Here is a 6032-nt window from a genome sequence, read left to right as displayed (position 1 = left end):
ATCTTTCACATGGCAGCCCACTGGTTGAATAAAGCAGTTTTACAGCTAAATATTGTGCTAACTCCAAATCCTCTATCTTCCACTGCAACAGTGTAATTAAAAATCCTTCAGAATTCTGTAATCTAACCTAATTACAGAATCTAATTCTATAATTCTAAATCTAATTAAAGCAGGAACATTAATGGCTTCCTAGATAATTAGTAGTGCTGCTTGTTCACAATGTAAACCTAAGCAAGTTTATTAGCACGTTCTAGATGTACCTTTCTGTGTCTGAGTGTCCCCCTCTAATAGTTAGAACTAATGCCAGCGGGGCAGCAGCTAGCACTGCTTGCGAAAATCACCCGTCTCTATTAGAATGCATGTCTTGAATTGCACAGTGATTGGCAGTGACACTTGTTTTTACATGCAGCTATTCCTACAAATATTTAGCAAAAATGTGAAACATCAACTTCTGTTCTCAATTTAAATGCAAATTCAAGGACACAAACATACTCTTGGGGGGCAAAGTTATCCATAATGCATTTAATGATATGTGCCAACATGAAATTTTGAATGTCTCTTTAAAAGGAGATTACATTAGAAAATGAAGGTAAGAACACTATTGTATTTTATGTCTACATGTACTTTTCATCATAAGGGATTTTTAAGGGGTCTAAATAAATAGGCAGTATAACCACTTCTGAGATTTAACAGATGACAAAACCAACTATTAACTGTACTTTGTGAGAGTGATTATTATCCATTTTGTGACAACAGAAAAAAAAATGATATTAACTGCATTGAAATAAAAGGATGCTATTTAATTTGAAGTTTACACAATCACTGCAAAAGTATTTGAGCAGTTTACTAAAAACAGCTTAGGGAACATATTCATTAACATTTAAAGCCCAAGTACAAATGCAGAATTGAGGTAAAGGCATTGAGCAACTTTCTCAAAGGGAGACTTGATCGAGCCTGAAGAGCTCAAATGTATATAGAAACAAACCCCGAGCTCAAGTTTTCCACTGTACCCCTTTTGAGCCACTGACTAGTAGGAACCTATGAATGACCAGTAACGTAGGTCCATACTATACATGATCAGTGTGTCAAGTGGCAAGATTCAAATAATTAGGCAGAGAAGCTTAAATTTTTTATGATCAGGTCAACAGCACATTAACCACATATAGGCTTTGCATGTACACACATATATGTAATATTTAATTGTAACTTTCATCATTATACTTATTCCAATCACACAAGGCCATATGCCACATAGAAATTCCTTACAGAACGCCTTATTAAAAATTGATTTATTTTTCCTCTACTGTCAACATGACTGAAGAGAGATGAGTGCCTTTTTGTTGTATGCTTGCAAGTAGGATTGACTCAACAAGATGGAAGCCCTATCTCCACGCTAGTTTGGAAGATCCAAACAGGGCAGCTCTAGAAAATGCCAATTGAAGGGAATAATGAAGACCTTGTTAAAATAAAACAAACCAACCAAAAACCTCTGAAAAGATCCAGATTATAACAATGGAACAAAGTGACAGAAAAAATCAGATGATAGTTCTCTGAGCTAAGGACAGAATGGGTGATCCTGAGCAGCCAAGGGTAAGGCAGCTTCACTGAGTTGTACAGCCAAAAAACCCCTGCAATCCTGCACACCTGCAGGAGGAGCCCTTGCGATGAAGTGGGAAACTCCTCCATTTTTTTCATGTTCGAGTGAACACAGCCAGAATTTTGTGCTACAGGAATGGGCTTAACTGCTGAAACTACTCTGCTGCTTCATAAACCTTCTTGAAGCTACCATCTCATTAAAAGAGAAGTCACTAAGAATCAGAAAGAAGGAATACTGAGGAGCTGTGGGCAAACTCCTAGAGTCCCAGCAGACAATTCCTTCATGAGGGAATGGCTATTAGGGCAGCTGATTCTAATAACTATTTCTAACCACCCTAACCATAACTGCTGGATACTTTTAATTATATGGCTGGTAGGCTGTAGAGTGAAACTAAGAGTTTAAACTTTCAAGGTGTTTTGAACACTGTAACTGATTTTTAATACTTAAATATGATCTACTGTGCCACAATACACAGTTCATTTCAAAGGCTTTTTTAATCCCTGCTGTTATCAAGGTGCTTCAAAAAATACTCAAACATGACAATCTCTACAGTTTGCAAACAAGCATTTATTGAAAAGACGTAAGAAAACACCACACATAGAAAGAATGCATTGCACTTCTAGAATAGTCCTTGTTTTCTTTCCAGTTAGACCTTATAACCTCAATACAGCAAACATCATATTCAAGTAGAAAAATTAAGACTGAAGGGGTGAAAAAGACTACCACAAAAATGTTTAAGTTCATTTCTACTAAGAGTGAACTGAGGAATTTTCATCTTCATTTGAACAGCCAGGCATCAACAGGCACAACTTTGTGGACTTCAGTTTTCCTACATGAAGTTTTTCCTTGCAGATAAGAAGAAAAGTTTCAATAAGAAGAAATACTAGAAAAAAGTGGCAGGATTTTTAATTACCATTTTCTTTCCGTGAAAAGGTAAGAATAAACATTATTATGATGACTTTCAACAGTGGCTCATGATTGTTTTTGACAGATTCTGAATTAATCTCTAGAAAGCATTTACTCACATTGACCTTCCACTAGCTAGGCTTAAAAACACAGCAACTGAAAAGCATCAGCCTCAATTCTAACGCTTCGTTGAGGGCTTACATATGACTCCTGCTTTGCACATTTAAACAGTGACAGATGGTCATGACACTTGGTGCTTTGCTAAACAGAACTGGAATATTTAAAAATCAATTCTATTTTATAGTCCTCTCAAGTTACTCATGTTCTTGTAGAAGCTGGAGTAGAGATTAGTGTAAGTTGTTAGTGTTAGCTGCAAGAATACTTACAATGTATTCTTGTAAGAATACATTGTAATAGACAATGTAGCAAAACTGAAACAGGTTAGATGACAGAAAATCCTCAAGTGTCACTAAACCTGGGGTATCCATATAGATAATACAGCAAACTCACTTTGAATTTGTTTCTTCTCTACTTCAGTCAGAGCTTTTGTAGTTTGTAGCTTCAAAAAAAGATAATGGAGTGCTCTTAAGTTTCTGAAACTGAAGATATTCCTGATTTCTGCTAATCCATTTTAAAGAATTAAGACCACAGAGCTTTAGAATGTGGACCCACCCATAACTCTTCATCAGTGGTTTTGGTTCTTTTCTGATTTTCTGTATTGTTTTATTCCTGAGAAATGTGTACTCACTTTTTCTTTTACTTACTCACTTTTTCCTGTTGTGACTGTATTTACAGTGTCTCTAATAATTAACTTTCTTTTTTCCCCTAGGGCATGACACCAACGACTTATGCCTTTTACGTGATAATTCATTTTTCCTTTTGTCTTTGAATTATAATCTCAAGCATAGATGTTTTTTGAGCTTTTTTCCTAGTAAAACATTAAAAATTTCAGTGTAGGACATCTTGCCATCAACCTTTAAAGAAGTTTAGGACAAAGTATGCATCAGTGACTGCCCAAACAAGATGATAAATCTGTAGGGAAGAAGCTCAATCATGAGACAAAGTTGTATTATACATCTCCTCCTTCAGAATTATTTGTGAAGGATGATGATGATTTTAATAATTAAATGATGATTTTAATAATTAAACTGAAAAGACCTTTTAGAAAATAATTTTTCTGCCCATCAGATAGTAGAGTCCAGAGCTGACAGGTCATTTTTATGTGAACTTAACATTATAGTCATTAGTACCTTTGATATTCCTATAATTGACCTACCCAAGCATTAATATATAAACAAATTATGGCCTGACACACAACCTTAAGGGCTCTGCTTTCACAAAGCCACAATTTAAACATACTGTGATACAAACAACATAGATAGTAAAAATTCACTAATCTTCGTGCTAATTTATGTATTGTTCTATTGTCTTTCCAGGAGTTTTAATGTAGCATGAATCAACTGTAGTAATGTATATAGCAGAATCGATCCTGCTCTTGCACTTCTAACAGAAAAACAAAAACACCAGTTGCCATAAAATTATAATCATCAGCTCTGGAGACTGGTGCTTGGGAGTTTGTTCTATGTGAGGGTCAGGGTTGCATACAAGTAATTCAGACTACATTTTTAGGTCTTGCTTCAGCCACATCTTATGGGCAGAACTCACTGAAATTGAAGAAATCAGCAAATTAACTTTTTTCTTTTTTTCCACCGTAGGAAAAGAAAAATAATTATTGATTCTTATTAGTGTCATCAGAGTGCTTAAAAGCTCTAGCAAGGAATGAAGACTATGACTCCACTGCAGCAGGTGCTATACAGCCAGAAATCAAAACCTCACTGTTCACTCAAAAGAAAAGAAATTGAATAGTTCTTAAATGTGTGTATTTGATTAATATTTATATACTTTTTACTTTCTTACACATATTGAACACATTTTCTATAGCCTTATTTGCTTACTGAATTAAAGTATTGAAGGTGTATGAAAATATTCAAATACTGCAAACCCCCATCAACTTGATTTCAAGTATTCTTAATCACTACAAAGATTACAAACACTTATGTCAACTATGCATTTAGTTCCACAGGGGACAATTAGTCTTTTCTAATAATGAATAATTATTCAGAAGTTCACAGTTTGGTGCCTCAGTATGAATAATCAACCACCCAGAGATTGTCCACTATTCTCTGCTTATCTAAGAGCAAAAGCATTAACAAGCAGTTATCCCAGAGAATTATTAGTCATCCAATACATTCCAAGCAGAGAGATAAGGAAGGACTTGGGAAAATTATCAACACCTGTGAGCAATAGTGAAGATACTGTAGCAGAGACTATTGCCACTACAAAATGTCAGGAGAGAGTGCAAGTTATGACAATCTTGATTAGTCTTCATTATATCATCCTTATTCTACCATGAGTATTCTGAATGGGACAAGACTCTTGGGTTCATTCTCCAAAAGCCCTCAAGAGCAGTTGATACCTACCTTGGAGAAGTCTAGCCACCCTGATAGAGAATAAGTAAATTCATCTTGTTCGGACAAGATAAAAGGAAATCATGTGACACTATGCCCTTGAAACAGCAACAAAAGTAGACCAAAATACCAAAATGTTTGAATGAGCAAGTTTTGAGAAACATAGTCATGGACAACAGCCAGAGAACAACAGGGCATGCACAAAACCAGAGTTCATCTAGCGAACACAGTGAGGAAGACTACTGAAGACCACCAGAGGACCCCCAACAACCGCCTAAGAGACTGTGTGCACATGTGTATAAACCATTTACATAGAATAATGAATTCTAAGAAAATTATGAAATGTTAATGGTTTCTTGGAAAACTAATGCGTATTTATGTTTTACTCTAATAAAGAACCTCCATAGTTAAACTGCCATGCACACATGAGGCGAAGCAACCCCCTGTATGTCCAGCGCTGCAATAATAGATGCCTGCTTTCTAAAACCCCAAACTGAGTCTTAGAGAGTTCTTTGACCAGCTTTCACAGTAACACAATAGCATTGACTTTTTGCGTAAACCCAATCCTTGGCCATTTCCCAATAAATGTTATGGGATCTTCTCCTCATCACTATCTTTGAATGCAGTTTAGCCTACAATGAACTTGCACGGGAGCAGGACACACTGAAGATACTTAGAGCAAAAAGCCAGCAGAAAAGTTGTATGGAAGTGGCAACGACCCTGTGGTATTCTTAGTATTCTTTGCTAGCCAGTGGGATACTGATAAAAACTATTGTTGAATGCACGCTTACCAATGATGACTGCTACAAACAGCTAATGGTCATTGCTGAGGTAACGAGTTAGGTAACACACACTGGGGTGGTGGGGCAATTCATTTTACTATTAGCTCACTTCCAAACTAACCTGTTTTGGAAATACGCATCACACAGTTCAGGGTTGCCATTAAAGCGTTGAATTGCCAATTCCAGCTCAGCTCACAAGCACAGTCCTTGAACACTGTGTCCACACACGAACACAGCACACACCAGCTCGCGGAACCCCTCCTCATAGAACCTTTCCAG

Source organism: Psittacula echo (genome assembly GCF_963264785.1).
Source record: "Psittacula echo genome assembly, chromosome: 9".
NCBI lineage: Eukaryota > Metazoa > Chordata > Aves > Psittaciformes > Psittacidae > Psittacula > Psittacula echo.
This window is presented reverse-complemented; position numbering follows the sequence as displayed.